We start from the raw sequence: 17,672 nt of genomic DNA, 5'->3' as shown, positions 1-17,672 counted from the left end.
ATTTTCAACTGAGTAGGCAAGAAGGTAGAGAGAATCCCCAGGGACCAAATGTGAGTCAGAGCAAGAGTCTAGACTAGTAAGGCCTTTGAAGGTCCAAATAAAAGCACACGAAGCTGGAATAACTGAGTGGCAACTACTGTTCCCTTAGAACCAGAAGTTCAGTCTTGATGAATGTGACAAAGACAGGAGGCAAACCATAGAGGGCTCTTAACTTGGAGATTCTGATAGGACAACATCATGTAAGGCCAAGACCACAAGGGTCTTCACCCAGAGGATGGGAGAAGGAGAAGAAAGCTTGTCTTATAAGGAAATAACAGAGAAATTTATGTCTCAGTAGAGATGAAATTTTCTCCTGTTAATTCAGAAGCCAACCTTCACTCAAGTTTATCGCTCATACATATCCACACTACCTGTTTTAACCAAAAAAAAAAAAAAAAAAAATCCAGAAATTATTTTAAGAGATATTCTTGTTTGGAAGTTCCAAATTAGAAGTAACAAATATCTTTACAGAGGAAAGCCCCTCGAAACTAGATCTCAAGGCATTTCCCCAGATAAAGTTGATCAAACACAGAATTGAACAAAACAGTACAGAATGAAATAGAGATATTCATTCAAATATACTGATGGCTGCAATACATTGAAATGAACTAGGCACTCCAGTTAAATAAAAGACAAATATTGGATGATGAAGTTTTGTTTTCAAAATCCATACATATGTATTTCCAGTCTCCCCCTCCCAAAAAAAAGACCCCAAAATATAGGACTAAAAAATGCTTAAAATAAAAGGATAAAAAAGAAATACTGAACCAAAAAAAGGATTAGAATATTGTAATAATAAAATAATTTAAAGAATGAAAAGTAGATTTTAATATTAAAAGCATTACTGGATATTAAAATCATCATTAAGTAATTCAAACAGATTTACATCTGGAAGATATGAAGTTTTAAAGGTGTTCATTGCTATTAACACAGCTGAAAATATATATAAATCAAAAATAGGAAGAACTACATGAAGAAACTGATAATATGCTTTAATTGAGGGATATTTTAACACAACTTTTTTAGCAATTGCTAGATTGAGCAGACAAAAATGAATGAGAATATAGATTTGTAAAACACACATAGCAAACTTAATCTAAAATATCTATGTAAAACATAAGCACCTAGCAATTGAATTTGAAAATTGACCACCTACTAGACCATTACACAATTCTCAACAAAATCTGAAACACTTTTAAATAACTAATGAGTCAATGAATAAATCATTATGGAAATTAGAAAATAGTACAGAATAATAATAAAAATACTAAAAACTAGATATCAAAACTTAAGAAATGCAGCTAAAGTGGTCTTTAGAGGAAAAATTATAGCCTTAAAATGCTAATATTAGAAAAATACAGAGGTTTAAAATTAATAAGCTATATACATCTAAGTTTCAGAGTTTGGAAAAAGTACAAAACACACCCTAAGAAAATGGAATAATAAAAAAGATAAAAGCAGAAATTAATGAAATAGAAAACAAAAAATGAGTAAAACCTAAGATTTGTTGTTCAAAATGATTAATAAAATTTATAAAACTCAGACAAGATTGACCAGATAATTGTAAAAAATTTCAATATTTAAAAGGTGTCATTATAACAAAAGCTATTGAGTTTTAAAAGAATTTTTGAAAAAATAGCATGAATCACTCTCTGGCAATAAATTTGAGAACATCCATGAAAGAGATATAGTCCTAGGAAAATATAACCAAATCTGAGTCAAGGGAAAAAAAAAAAAAGAGAGAGAGAGAGAGTGAACATACATAGTCCTTTAGCTGTTAAAGAAATTAAAACAGAGGTTAAAAATTCCCCACCAAGAAAATTTTATATTTCAAGTAATTTTACAGAATGATTATAATGAACTTTCAAGGAACACATAATTTCTGTACAAAAAATCTGGCAGAGAATAGAAGAGGAAAGAATATGCCCCCAAGTCATCTTATGAAATTTTTAGTGTAAACTGAAAAGTAACACCAGACAAGTACTGTTTGAACAAGGCAAATCACCAGCCAATCTCACATGTGAGCGTAGATGCCAAAATCTCAACACAAAACTAACAAACAGAACTTCCTTATGTATAAAAAAGAAAATATATCAAATACATTGTATGCTTATTATAGAAATACAAATGTGAGTCAACATTAGAAATTCCATTAACACGTAACTTTATTATATTTAGCAGATTAAAAGGAAAAGAAACATAAAATCTTCTCAAGATGCAGAAGCTTTTGATGATATTCAAATTTTATTCATGAAAAAATCCCTAAACAATAGAAAGAGAGAAGGGATTTTCTTAAAATGATGCAGGACATCTGCAAAAAATTCTATTACAATCTACTACAATTATGATACTTAATGGTAAAACTTTAAAATGTTTTCTTTAAAATCAATTACCTGAAAAATGCCAGCCTTCAACACTTCAATTATAGTTAAGTCTCTTATCCATGCAGTAAGACCAAAAAAAAAAAAAAAAAAAAAAAAAAGACAAGGATTAGAAAAGAAAAACTATAAATATAATATACTGAAAATATAGCAATATACAAAGATCTAAAAGACTATTACCCAGAAATTGTTAGCATTAATAAAAACATTTACTAAAATGCCAGCTATGAAAAGAGCTAGTTACATTTCTCTATACTGGTAATAACTAAAAATACAAAGTTTTAAAAGAATATTATTTATATTAACAGCACAGAATATAAGGGACCCGGGGATCCAATCTAACAAATCACATGCAAGAACTTTGTGGAACAAAACCTTACATCTATTCAAGGGATATTAATGAAGACCCCTAAAGTTAGAGGTGTACCATATTCAAGGCTAGGGAGACCTAATTTCATAAAGACATCAACCCTCCCCAATTTGATCTGCAGATTCAGTGCAATGCTGACTAAATTTCCAAGGCTTTTTCCCTCATACGTAGAGGATGAGTAATGTGATTCTGAAATTCATATGGGAAAATAAGAGAACAAAAACTGTCCAAGGTGTTCCTGAAGAAGTCGGAGTGATCAGCATTATCTTATATCAAGACTTATTAGAACTAAAGTGATGAAGATATTATGGTATTGGTCAGAAACAGACAAATAGATGAGTGGATTCAATAGAGAACCCAGATACAGACCCCAAAGAATATGATATTTGATGTGTAAAAACCTGGCAATGCAATCCAATGGGGAAAGCATGGATAATTCAATAAATTAGTATGGGACTCATGGTTATAGATATGCAAAAATCCAGCCTCACAACATACACAATTTTTTGTGGCCTAATGGCTGAAATGTGAGGGGGTTAAAAAACCAAAATCTTTTGGAAGAAGTTTTGGAGAATATTTGTATGACCCTGGGATAGGATCAAAAGGACAGATCATAAAAGTAATGGCTGATAAATTTCTCTTAATTAAAATTTATAACCTTTCATCAAAAGTTAGCGTAAAGAGAAAAAAAAAGAAACCAAAAAATGGAAGCATATATTTGCAATATATATAGAAATAACAAAGGAATGAGATCCAGAATATAAAAAGAACAAATCAATAAAAAGATACATATTAAAATGATCAAAAGATTTGACTAGCATTGTATGTAGGAAGAAACATGCATAGCCCCAAGATAGTCAGCTCATTACTCATCAGATAATCAAAGTGAAACCCATCATATGATACCATTTCCTACCCAACAGATTTTAAAGGATATAAAAGCCTGACAGTATTAGATGTTTCCAGGGGCATGGGCAATTAGAACATACTGACGACAGAGTATAAATTGATGCGACCACTATTCAAACCAATTTGAGACGATTTTGGAAAGCAGTTCAACTCCTAGGCAGTGGTTCTCAAAGTGTGATCCGAGAGTTCTTCCAGGCTGTCTGCAAGTCCTCTCCTGTCCAACCACATACTTGTGCAAGACCAGATTTTTCTCAAAATCTTCAACCAAAACTACAACCCCAACAAATTGAATGAAGCACAGCTTCGAGAACTTAGTTGTTTTCCTTAAAGGCAGACATGAAAAGATTTTTTAAAATTTAGAATAATGTCACACTTTTCATTTATTTATCTTTGTTTTAAAAAAGTCATTCTTTGTAAAAATGTTATTAGTATTAACATGTAATGAGATTATTATTAGATTTAAATAAATTAATAAAATGTAAACATTGTTGAATTTTAATTTCTAATACGACAAAAATATACAGATATAATCTACATAAACAAGGCTCTTAGGTGTCCTCAACAATTTTCCAGAGTGAAAAGGGGTCGTGAGACCAGAAAGTTTGATCACTTCTGCACTTTTTTTTGCAAGTATAAATAAGAAGACATGCACAATAATGTAGTATAGAATACATGTAGTGAAAATACATGAGATTTATCTGTAGGCACTCACATGAATGGGCTTCAGAAACATGATGTTAGATGAGAAAAGCAAATTATATCTATAGTATAAATTACTGGATCTAAACAATACAATATATTGTTCAGGGAGAAATATGTGTGTAGCAACCTACAAAAAATAAATAGGGAAATACAGGACATAAAATTTAGGATCGTGATTAACTCCTGGGAGACAGGAGGAGTATCAAGGAACTTCAAAAATGTCCGTGTGTTCTATTCATGCAGCAGTGTGGTAGTTACATGGTGTTTATTTTTAGTTTCCAAACCATACTCATAGATTGCAAATATTCTTCTGTGCTTAGTATTTAATTAGAACATTTTTTATTTAAAAACAAGGCATTTGAATGAAGGAGGAGGGGGAGAAAAGGGAGAGAAAAGAAAGAGGAAGGAAGGACCAAGGCAGGCAGGCAGGCAGGCAGGCAGTATTTTTTCCTGACCTTTAATGAGGGCTAAATAAATCTATTAAATGCAGCTCCTCCAATGTTCACCAACTTTTCTGTGCGGAGGGGAGATAACCTTTTGGGGAGAGATACCACCTGCTCAGGCCTAGACTTCCTAAAATGCCGTTAAAACACCTATTTTAAAGCTCTTTCAGATAAAGAGACACATTTGTGATGGAAGAGACGCTGAGCAGATTTCCCACTAGGACTGCCCCAATCCCACATACAGTTTACAGAGCTGGACAGGTTATCGGGATCAGGGGACACGGTCTCCAAAAGGGGTGAGAGTTTTCATTTGAAACCCTGGCGTCCCTTCCCAGGACAACCGACCCCCTGGCTCCTGACCCTCACTCCAGACCTCAGGTGAGGGAAACACACCAGCCTACCAGGCTGAGCCCAGTGACCCTGCAGCGTCTCCCAGGAACAGTGCTGCCGGGGCGCGGCGCCCTCCAAAGGGGAAGCTGGGACAGAGGATAGTGGGAACCTGGGTGCAGGACTTTTCATTATTTCCTAATTGGAACAAGTGAGATTTTTTTTTTTTTTAACTACCCTTTCCATGGCTGCTTTGTGCTCTTTTAATTATATAATTAGCAACTTTGGCATGTATTTTGCCACTTTTTAATTGTGTTTCTAAGTATAATTGGGGAAACAAAGAAATATACCTAGGAAAAGGAAAATGGAAAATTAAGGGGGAAAATGTTTTTTTAAAATACTGCACTATTTAGACTTAACACTCGCGCCAGCAACTATTCCTAACGGTAGCTCCAGGGACTGGCGGGGATCTGGAGACACACTTCCTGTCGCAATATCATCGTTTTGTATACTAGGAATCAAAGACGTAGGGAAATGCTAGACCCCTTCTTGAGTTTGTGAAATACCAGCAGTGTCAGCTCACCCTCTAATCCACTTTTTCAAATACCCAGCATACTTGTAGCACAATGATTTATTGAGAAATTAATGTGGCAGAATAACCACACTGAAAATTAACTGTGCCTTACAGGCTTACTATGAACTGTTGGGAACCTATTTTTTTCCCCAATGCTTTTTAAAAGGGGGCAGCCAAGGCTGTAGAATTTGGTGGTTTTAGCCTCCCAGAGTTGAGAGGTCTTTGCCAAACTAAGACTCTGTGAGGGTTTGTTTGAAAACAGAAGAAAACGAGATTCTGTCCTGCTCAAGGTGTGAAGATTGAAGATGGGACAGGAACAGTAAGTACAGAGGCCTTGGAAGTCATGGGGGGTGGGTCTCCAGGCTGTGAGAATAGAAGAGGTGGACGTCATGGGCAAAGGATGTGGTAGTCTTGGACTGTCACGATTATTGTGCATTTCAGCAGTGATCACGATGCACTGAAAGCAAGAGGGTTAAAGACTCCTCCACCCTCCACAGTTTCTTAAGTTCTTGGTTGTGTAAACTCCGGGATTCTTACACAATCCTCAGACAGAGAGGGACCCCAGAAGATTAACTGAGATTGGATTTCCCAACAACTCTATTGAGTGGACAAGGAGATAGGGAGGAGGGGCGAGGTTAGGTTTAACCTGATTTAAGAAATCACCCTTCACAGAGCACATTTGCCCTACAGAGCCTGGGAGTCGGGGGGTTGAGCTCATTTCTTGTTGCACAGCACAGGACGTTAGAGCCAAATGGTCAAGACTGTGGTTTTGGAGGCAGACAGCTTGGTCCTTGCTCTGCCTCTTACCTCCTCAGTCTCTGAAAGCTAAGGTTTTCTCACCTATGAAAAGGGGAGTCTGCCAGCCTGGGTCTCGCCTCACAGAGAATTGGGAAGACCCCATCTAATAGCTTCACAGGGCTTCGCATATTAAAGATGTTCAGTGAGTACTAGGCACCATTTTAATTATGATGCCCCTCTTGACTAAGCGTCTAAAGCGGGCCGGACCTGTGCTAGTGTCTTTCACCCACATGCTCCCACCAAATCCTTCAGGCCTCCCTGAAGGGTGGATTACACAGATTAGGAAACTGAAGGCTCAAAAAAGTTAAGTGTCTGCCCATGTCCACAAGGAGTAGATGGTTAAGCCTGGCCTGAGACATGGTTACTCTTTTCTCTGATAATTTTAGAAGAATTATAATCTTAAATTCTTCCTTCCTGATTATGATGTTGTATTAACAATAGCTAGCAAATAACTGGGTAACTTCCACGTGCCTGGCTCTAGACTGGGAATTTAACTTCTAGTTCATCATTTTCATCTCACAATAAACCAATGTAATAGTTACTCTATCTCCATTTTATGGATGAAAAAACTTAAGGAGTCATGGAGAAGCACAGTGTCATGCAAGAATTGTACCTAAAATTGCAATCTGCCTGAATTCAAAGACTTCGCTCCCTCCCTCCCCCATTATAATTCACTAGCTCACATGGCCCAGGGTTTCCACTCCCAGGCATTTACCTAAGAGGAGTGAAAGTACACATCCACCCAGACTTGCACAATACTTACGATTTTAGCCACATTGCTCACAATATTCAAACTTGGGAAACAACCTAATTGTCCATCAACTGGTGACTGGATCAACCAAATGTGGTATGTTTATACAATGAAATACTACTTGGTGGTAAAAAGGAACACATTACTGTTGTATGCTCTGACAGGGACAAATCTCAAAAGAATTAGGCTTAGTGAAAGAAGCCAGCACTGGAAGACACATATATAATTCAATTTATGTCAAATGGCCAGAAAGAGAAAAATATACAGAGATAGAAAGTACATTATGGCTGCCTGGGGCAGGGGCTGAGATAAAAACGTGGCTGCTGCTTCTGCAGATAAAGTCTCAAAATGAGCTAGACCTTTCTTACACCACCCAAAGCAGCAGTGTGCCATGGGCATGCTGGCTCGTCTCTTCAGGTGGAAGGCATGGCGGTCCTGCCTTGGTTTCTTTTCCCTGAAGTATGTCAATCAGTCATTGCTCCATGGGAATAAAATTAAGGGAATGAGAGGACAAAATTTGACTTCCTTTTAAATAAAATACCATAGTTAGAAAACAAATTCTATACCTTTAGTAGATGTAAAAGAGCTAAAAGAATCTGATTTCAGCAACTGATTCGAATAAAGTCATGTTTCCTCTGGCTTCTTCTAGCAAGTTCCCTCCATTCTTTCTGTTATAGAAATTATAGAGAAAATGAAGTGTACCAAGGAAAAAAGAGATCTGTGTCTGTCTGGTGGGTGTGTGAGTATGTGTGTGCATTGGAAGGAGTGAAAGATTGCCCAGGCTGAAGAAAGCGTGTTGATATTCGTCCATAAAGAAGCCTAAATTAATTCCACACCAACTAAGACATTACATCCAGAGGCCCAACTGGGTAAAATTACAGCTAGAATTCAATAGATATTAAATAACAATAATAAAATAATTGGCAGCTTTAGATTTTAATGAGGGGTCATTAGTTGCTCTTCCTATCAATATAATGGGCCATAAAGATGAGCTCTTGCCCAGTTATAGTTATTAAAGACCACTATTTTTTTTTCTCCTAAAAATACAATGCCTGAAGATGCTGTATGGAGATTCCAATTTGGTTCATGACATCCTGACACCTTGGCTGAGAAAGCCAACAGGGACATTCTGCATTTTGTGCTTTCAGACCTGACCCTGGCATGGCCTTGCCACATGTCACATCTTGAAGATTCATCTCCTTATCACTTTTCCATAAGCCTCAAAGAAAGTTTACCTGGATAAGTGCCACTTCTTGGTCTTACACTTAACATCTAGTAAGGAGACCAAAAAAAAAAAAAAAAAAAAGATATGATTGGGAAAACAGAGAAAAGGCACGTTGAAGGTGAAGGGCCAAACTGACATTCTAGGTCAAAGGCCCATGCCTTGGGTGCTGGTTGAAACTCATCTGGAGAAGCACGCAGACGGCAGTCTTTCTGAGAGGGTAAGAACAATGGTTAGAAGCTCGGCAAACATCTTATAGGAAAAACAAAGTTAAAGCCCAGATCATGAACTCAAAAGCCTTCTAGGAGACTAGCATGAACTAAAGGTGAGCAGAGCAGGCCAGGGATGGTGAACAGTTTTCACTGCCTTGAGGAATTAGTCTTGCTGCAATTTTTCTTGCAAATGTTGACTTGGTTCTTCTTTCTCCACCCATCCTTTGACAGCAAAATGGGTTCAAGAAATATTAACTCTTTTCTTAAGAAAAATAAAAGTGTAAGCAGGATGCGGACTCACTGAGCGGGATTTGAGAGGAGGAGACTCCCTGCCCAGTGGAGCGTGGTTACTTGGACAGTGGGTAAAGCCCTTCAGAGAGCATCCTCATCCAGGGAAGATGGGGTTCTACCATTTTACACAAAAATCTCCCAACTTTTATTTTTTTTATTTTTTAAACATGTTTTATTGAGTTATAGTAATTTTACAATGTGTCAAGTTCCAGTGTAGAGCACAATTGTTCAGTTACACATGAGCATGCATATATTCATTGCCACATTTTTTCACTGTGAGCTACCACGAGATCTTGTATATATTTCCCTGTGCTATACAGTATAATCTAAAAATCCCCCAGCTTTTAAATATTAGCTATATTATAATTAAAAAGGAAAACACCTCTGTGAAGGTAAGTGACGTGAATCCCATCTGTGGGACACTTGGCCACAGGCATCCATGACAGATCTGAAAACGGACTATAAGAGAGAAAATTCAGAGCCATTCATGAAAGAGGGCCTGGTGAGGTGGAGTGGACTTGCTCTGGAGCCCTCCAGAAGAGAGAAGGGGCCCGATGAATGAAAGTCACTGCATGGAGTATCTCAGTGCCTCAAGAGGAAAACAGTCTTCAGAGAGAATTTCCAGGAGCAAAGTGGTTAATTCTGTGAGTCATCTTGACTGGGCTAAGGGACGCCCATATAGCAGGTAAAACATTATTTCTGGATGTGTCCGTGAGCGTGTGTCTGGAAGAGGCTGGCACTGAGTCAGTAGACTAAGGTCACACTCACCGAGACAGGGGAGAACCATCTAATGCTCTGAGGGGCTGAATAGAACAAAAAGACAGAGGAAGGTGAATTCCTTCTCTCTGCTTGAGGGGAGGCAACTGTCCTCTCCTGCCCTTGATATTGGCCTCCTGGTTCTGGAATTTTTCAGACTCAGAGCGGAATTTACATCACCAGCCCTGGATTCTCAGGCCTTCCAACTTGGGGCCCCATTACATCACTGGTTCCCCTGGTTCTCTAGCTGGCAGACAGCAAATTGTGGGACTTCTCAGCCTCCATAATCATGTAAGCCAATTCCTATAATAAATCTCTTCAAATAATATACAACTAGCCTGTTGGTTCTTTCCCTGGAGAACCCTGTGCAGCACACAGCCCACTGTTGGCCTCTAGCGGAGTGGTCCTCAGTCAGAGATGCGCTGAAGGACTGCTTCTTGGTTCCTCTCTGAGATCCCTAAGATCTCCTTTAACCAGGAAAGTCAGTGACTTTCACCCAGACTCTCAGCAGTTAAACAAAGGAAATCACATACCATGCATACACTAACTTCAGTTGCTTCATATTTACAACTTATTTCCTCAATGTTGATTCAATTTGAGTAATAATTATGTGTTTATCAGCTTTGAATTAAGACTGCCTGAATTTGAGTTGCAGCTTTATCTGTGTCAATTCTGTAACCTGATCAAGGTATTTAAGTCCTATGAGACTAAGCTCACCCACCTGCAAGGTGGGTTTGGTAGCAGTACCCCTCTCCCAGCACTACTGGGTAGATTATGCTAAGTGATGGATATAAAATGTTTCAAACAATGCCTATTACATAGTAATCGCTTGATCAGTCCGGAGAAGCACACAGATGGACTAAGTGTTTGTTTTTGAGAGGGTGAGAACAGTAGTGGAGGGTTTGGCAAACACGCGTCGTGAGAGAGGCCAGCACCAGCGGGAGCCACAGTGGCAGTCATGTGATGCTGCGGGGAGTGGCAGAAAAATGTTACAGGTATAGATACTGTAACATGACTGTGACCGTGTCTGACTTCGTCACTGTATTCCTAGTGCCAGCCCAGCAGGTTGTTGAAATCAGTTTCTAAACGAGGGGTGGGTCAGCAGAATCTCCTTACAAACCTAAGTCTGATGGGGAGAACGGGGGACGTAACCATGGTGTGCTTGGGCTTGTGTATAAACAGCTCGCGTTTGCCTGATTTCACCTGCAATTTACCAGATTCTTCACATTCCTGATAAACACATCTGAAAACGTCAAAAATTGTTATTTTTTGTGGACATCTATGAAACATATTCTTCTGTGAAGTCTATTTGAAAAAATATAAGTGCCAGCTTCAGACCTGATGAGAGTGAGCCGGCTGGGCCCGTTCACTCACAATGAGTGAGGCTCACAGGCACCTCTTCACTAAACCACAAGTCACCCGGGTGGCAACAAAAACTCATAAAGCCCAGTAAAGGCTCATCAACTGATCAGGACGAACACCCGGCCAATCAGAACGGACGTCCGTCATGAACAGCCAGGAGAGATAAACTGATGGATACTGGCTGAATATCAGCTCCATGAATTAGAGGCCTGACTCCTTGAGTCGTTCCTTTACAAAAAGCCATAATCTTCAGTGTCAGGTGCTCAAATGCCAAAGCGCTTTGCTTAATCATACATACTTAAGTGATTGTAGAGTGCCGCAGTAACACATCAAATACAATACCCCGTGAACACACTACCACCATTATATTTTTATCTGAGCAGGTTATTGGGCTGAACTGATGCCCTGGCCAAGCAACTGTCCCAAGATATGAAAATGCAGACTCTGTTTTGCTTGGGGGATGTTTGTAATCCCGACCTGGGGTTCTCCACGTCCAGTCCAAGAGACACTAGCTAAGAAGAGCAGAGCCTTCTGTTTGCCCTCAGTAGATCCGGAGTGTCCTGTACTTTTTAAAGTACTTTGTTAGGACTTAAATCAACGCTCTAATTGTAGACATGAGGAAAGAACATTGGAAACCAATGCCAAGACCAAATGGAGAGAGCTGCTTCTTCTCATGAGCTAAGAGAGTTATATAAACTGCTCAGATCTGCTGCCTTCAGTAATGTTGAGGTGCTTAAGGCAAATGCGAGCATCACTTTTCCCTCTGCTCCCCTCAACATCTGGGTTAGCAACACTTAAAAAAATTTTTGGAAAACCAACAGGATAGTTATGAGTAACACAGAGGAAGAGATCCATGGCATCAGGAGAGTTAAACTGGACAGTTCTTACCACGAATAGATGTTCAGTTGGGGCCATTAATATCAATTGAGATATTGTCAACATTGTTCTCTGTTTACCCAAACCTTCACTGACCAGGCTCAAGATCTATGTTGCAGACAGGACTAAATTACAGGGCACTTAACATTCTCTACTTGTATCTACTTTGAAAATAAACTTAGGTTTTAGAAAATTAAATCACTGCTAACCAGCATTTCATAAAATTTTGTCCTCAGACCACTGATGTCAGAATCCCCTGATTGTTAAAAAATGTCAATCCAAAAACCTCAACCAAAATCTGTTCATCAACGATGGACTTTATCTCAGCAATTTTTGTATTCCTGACTTCCTACATGTTACTTAGTCTATAGTAAGTGCTCAACAAGTTTGTTGAATAACATGATTTATTAATTAATGAGATCCTGGGATGGATAAATTTGTTGGGATTAAATTAACCAGGGATTTGCTTTTCTCTTTCTTCCCACTGATCTTCAGTTGGCAGAACTAAGATAGTTGGAAAAATACAAGTCAAAACATTTTCTACAGTTCCCTTTAGGCTTCCAACTTTCCATCAAGTCAGTAATCTTTAAGAGATGAAGTTAGTCTTGGAGCAGTTCTATGCTGGCTAAAACTCAAAAGAACCTAAATGGTCTAGAATTAAAGCTTAAATCACAGAAAAATAAGAAAATATTCAACATCTGATGAAGAATGGGGGAAGCAAGCTTTGGAGGAAATGCAGAAATGGAAGTACAAGGTGAAGAGGCAAGCAGTTGACAAATGTGTATGTCACAGGCATGTCCACAGCTGTCGTGGGGAAGTGGTGAGGGCTTCCCACTGAATGAGTAGATGATAACCAACGTGGTATGGTTTGGGTACCCCTCAGAAACTCCAAAAGCATCCCTTCCAGCAGCCTTTCTTACTCAAGCATGAAGAATCAGGTTATCAGAATACCTATTCAGCAATTCCCATCCTAGGTCCCACAAACCTTACTCAGTTTAATGTGACATGCTGGGTTAAATCAAGTTTCTGCTGAATGCCATCTTAGAATCCTCCTTACTCCAAAGGGCATAGTAACACACCTCCAAGAGCCAGCAAGTAAAACTCTGTGTGTGTGTGGAGATAAGAGGTTGGCTTGCTCAATTAAGAAACCCAAGAAGGGGTATGCCAAGAAGGTTGATAAGGCAGTAGAGTGGGGGAGCATCAGGCACCCCAAAGCACAAGTAAGCTGGTGGCTGCTATCATGAATGTCACTTACTGCATAATGTCACTGGTTTTAGAACAAGCACTTCTTGTGAATGTCATTGCTGATGCCCCTGGGAGGCAGTGCATAACACTGGTCCACATTCTTATTCTGAGCTTCCTAATTTCAGCAAAATATCCTGTATGTCCCCTCAAAAAAAAAAAAAAAAAAAAAGAAAGAAAAAGAAAAAGAAAAGGAGGCTTGCTAGCTCTTGGGAGTGTGTTGACAACAGCTCCCACTAAAGACAATAGTGGACTATGAAGAACCTGATCATGTATTATCTGGAAAAAGATTATTTAAGCATAGCTCCCTCTCCCTGTGGGGCGGCCTGTGCTGGTTTTTCTCTTCTTGTATTTCCTTTTCTCCCAGAGCTCCACAGTTTGACTCCTCCAGGTCATTAAACACATGAAGAGAGCCAAGAAAGTTGGACATTTGCTGTGGGTGATAATGTATTTGAAAGGATTGGAACACACCCTAGGTGGGTCCTCTCCCCCATGCATAGACAGGGGAGCATGCCAAGTGCAAGAAGACCCAAGGGCGGGCCATGTTCAGGAGCACTGACTTAAAAGCTCTTTAATATTTTGAAAAAGAAAAGCCAAAATTTGTCTATTTTAGCTCTGTGTCCCATCTCATCAAGGTCCAAGAACTTGAACTGGATCATAAAAGAAATGAAACTCACCAGTGTTGGAGGATGAGAGGATGAGAGAAACAGTGTCAGGAGACATGTGCACTGACGTGGCCAGCAAACCACCTTCCAGTCCTGAACCCTGGTCCTTCACTCCCTTCTCTGGGCGAGGCAGGGGAAGGCTGTCCCTCCATCCCAGAAGTCTTCCACACCACACAGGAGCGATTTTCCTTCCTCCCCAGTATTGCTCAGCCTTCCTCTGCTCTGACTTGACCTTGCTTTCAGTCTCAGCAAACCCATTATGCCTGCTCTTCTTCCTACCTTCACCCTGTACTATGTACATCTCTCCTGTGTGAGGAAAGGCTTATCGAGATGGTTCCAAGCTAGGTTTGATGAGGAAGAAGCAGGGTCATGTCTATAGGAATAGATGTTGTTGAGGTGGGAAACCACATGAAAAGACTTGCAGGACCCACAGGCAGGGTCACTACTTTCCTGCCAGTACCATCTGGTTCCCTGGCCCGGCAGCATTATCTTGCTTTTTGCCTCTATAAAACAGCTTGCTTCTAGGAAAGTGAAGCTTACCCCTAAGATTCTATTGGTTCCCTGAGCTCACTCCTGATTGGTCCATTTCAATCAATCCTGATTGGTCCATTTCTAAAAAGCTCATTCCTGATTAGTCAACTTTGTTACACCTTATTTGCATATGATGTTGCAAAGTCTAGACTGGCAGCCTATAAAAGCCTGTGTAAACCTACAGACAGGGTCCAGAGCTTGGAGTGTTAACTCCTCTAGGCCCATCAGCATAATAAACCTGAGTTCTCCAACTCTCCAAGTGCTGCTTGCTCTCTCGCCAGGATCCAGGTTGCTGTAACACTGGGCTGCAACACTGAGTTGTAACACACTTTGCTGCAACATTGTCATCATCCATAGTTATGGACACTCTTCTCTTAGTACAGCTCCTAACAATTTACTCCTCTCCTCAAGCCTTCTTTTTCTTTTAAGTATTTATCAAGCTGAACTGTTTTGACTACAGTCCATGTAATGTGCAGGCTGTGAAAAAGCTAGCTGTTTGCAAACTGCTTAAGCACATTAGAAAATCTAGAATTGAACCTCTGTTGATTTTTCCCTGAACGGGGCTAGCACCCTGACTTATGAAAAAAAATAGCATGAACTTTTATAAATTGAAGTTGTTTGCAACAAATCTCTGTCAAAGTAGGAATTATACAAGCAACTGAAAGTAACACGTATTGAGCATTTCCTACCTGCTGGACACTTACATACCTCATTGTTGTCTCTTCAATGAAACTCTCCCCGAGGTATTATCCTCTCTTTATGGACAGGAACACTGAGGCTTGGAGTGCATGGTGGATGGAATGAGGACTCAGACACACGCCTGTGTCACTCATACTGCCACGACATGGGTGGAGCGATTAAACAGGGTCTCTCTGATGCTATGGCTTGTGCTCTTACCCCCACCCTCTAACACCTTCTTATTTAAGCTCCCTCCCTGGATTCCCATCACACATGCGACGTGGTCCCTTTTCAGCTTGGCTTCCACCCGCCTCTCTACCCTCATGGTGCCCCAATCCAGACCCACACCCAGCTACGTGTAGTTTTCTGAATAGGAAATGCTGATTCATAGCCCTGTATCTTTGAGAGGCTATTCTTTCTACCAAGACAACTTTTCTCCAAACGTACCTGGAAAACTCCTCATCTTCAACAGTCAGTTCATGGGCTCCTTACCCTGTCCAACTCTATCTACCCTGACCTCCCCACCACCAGGGAACTAGGTCATTTCTTTATGGTGTCTCCATATTTACATATGTACTTCATTATTCATGAGATTATGACTCTTCTGGGTTATCATCCCAATAACATCATCCCCAGGGACTGGCACAGTCTGATGCACAGTAAGACTTCAGTAAGAATCTGTTGGATGAATACATGATTCTGTACCCTAGAGCCCAAAGAACTGACCTCTAGCAACCTTTCAAGTTCAAGTGGACAGTATATCATGCTTTGTAGCTGTTGATGGCTTGCTTAGTTTTCATTATTCCCTGCAACTCTGCTTTCTGTTTTCTCAGTTCTGTTATCAGCCGGCAGTCTCAGTTAGTGCTGACCTCATGGTTTTTGCTTCCGTGGCCTCAGTCCACTTCCTGACATGCTCCTAGCAGAGCGGGGCTCCCTTCTCAGCCTCCCTGATGTCGGCTGTTGCTATTCTGCTTCCTTACTTTCATGGCAGATGCAAACGCCCAGCACTGGTGTGGCAACAATTTAAATTCTCCCCCTAACTCTCCAGTTTTAACAATGCCAGGAAAACCAATCCAACAGAAAGAAAGAAAAAAAAAAAAAAAAAAAGAGAGAGAGAGAGAGACTGTTCATGCAGATGATTTGCAGCAAGAGATATAAGCAAGCCATTCCCAGCTGGAAACAAATGTTCCCAGCTTTGGGTCCATCACCTCCTGCCCCAGGTTAACAGGGACCCTCGTTGAGCAATCAGGTTCTCCATCCCAAAGTGCAGCCGAGCGTCATGGCCCAGCTCATCTCCTTCCCGGCAGATAAAACATTCTTTTGCCTCTAATTAAAAAGATTAATAAAGGAATAGGACACATCAGGCTCACATCAATCATTGCCCATGTGGTTCTTATTACTGTAATTAAAACTTATCTTTCCCAAATTTCGGGATGAAAGTGTCATGATCTACAATTGAAAACACATTGTAGGTTTTACATTTTCCAGCTTCATTTCATTTTCCCTCTTTACAAAAAGAGTGGCAAAGCAATCTTCTTATGGCTGATAGGTTTAGAGGTGTCCTTAATAGCAATCCATCAGCAAAATGCACTTTTTTATTTCTTGAAACACCCTGAAAGAGGTGCATTTCCTTTTTGTATTCCAAATGAATGATTGCTTATTTTAATAATTCCTATGCTTGCCTTTTCTTTTTGTTCAGCTATCAGTGCCCTTGAAAATTCTGATACGAAAGGCATTTTTAATGACAAGTTAAAATTTTGCTAAAGACTCCACTATCACACTTGGGCTAGAAGACAAACTTAAAGCTTAAAGAATTTATATCTCCCAGAATGCATGAGCTGCCCAAAATGGACACAAAACACCAACATGCCCTGGCCCCTGGGTTCACCTGGAAACGTGTGCGATTCTGGGGACACTGAATCCTTTTGTATAATCTGAAGGAGTGGAGTCAACCCTGGGTCAGTTTCTGGGGGATTAGCAACTCAATTTCAACGCAATCAAATTTTATTAAGAACCCACAGGTCAACCAGGCACCACGGGCTTACGCGTATATTAGGCTGCAGCCAGAGTGGAAACGGCTGGAGATGTTGTTGGCGGTTCAGAGAGTTCATAATTTACATTCTCTTTCTGCGTATGAAGCCTCCAACCAAAAATGATTCTCCTGGAAGGCCAGCGGATTCCCAAGGTTCCTGGTTTTCTCTGTGCCAGGATGCATCCTCTCCCTTCTCTGAAACTACAGTTCTTACTGGATTCTTCCTCTCCCCAACTCTCCCCGACCCTGGGCGCTGGAAGCCTCCATTGGTTGAAATGTAGGAGCACTGCCTTTTCTCCCTGCTCTCAGCCTTCTGACCCAGGGCTCTATCTTCTCTCTGTTTCTCTTATCTGTGTCAAAGCAGGGGGCTTGTAACATTCTTTGCACATCTCACATCTGCACAGTTCAAAGCAGGAGCCTGCAGCCTCAGTGTTTCTTCTTATCTATCAAGGCTTTCCTGTGTGAACGAGGGCCTGAGCAGCCTCATATACATGGCTCCCTCACAGCTCAG

The 17,672-nt window shown here is 40.1% G+C and overlaps 1 long non-coding RNA gene across 2 annotated transcripts in view; it reads right to left on the bottom strand.

The window, feature by feature from the left end:
- The window catches only part of LOC123619263 (uncharacterized), a 43,524-nt gene that overhangs the window by 25,177 nt on the left and 675 nt on the right, over positions 1-17,672 (bottom strand). For both annotated transcript variants that reach the window (XR_006727816.2, XR_012511135.1), the window contains exon 2: positions 2,433-2,475. This is a non-coding gene — a long non-coding RNA (uncharacterized LOC123619263). The remainder of the gene's footprint in view (positions 1-2,432; positions 2,476-17,672) is intronic.

This window comes from Camelus bactrianus, chromosome 13 (assembly GCF_048773025.1).
Source record: "Camelus bactrianus isolate YW-2024 breed Bactrian camel chromosome 13, ASM4877302v1, whole genome shotgun sequence".
NCBI classification, from domain to species: domain Eukaryota; kingdom Metazoa; phylum Chordata; class Mammalia; order Artiodactyla; family Camelidae; genus Camelus; species Camelus bactrianus.
The sequence above is the reverse complement of the archived record's forward strand: the minus strand, read 5'-3'. Positions and strand labels throughout refer to the sequence as shown.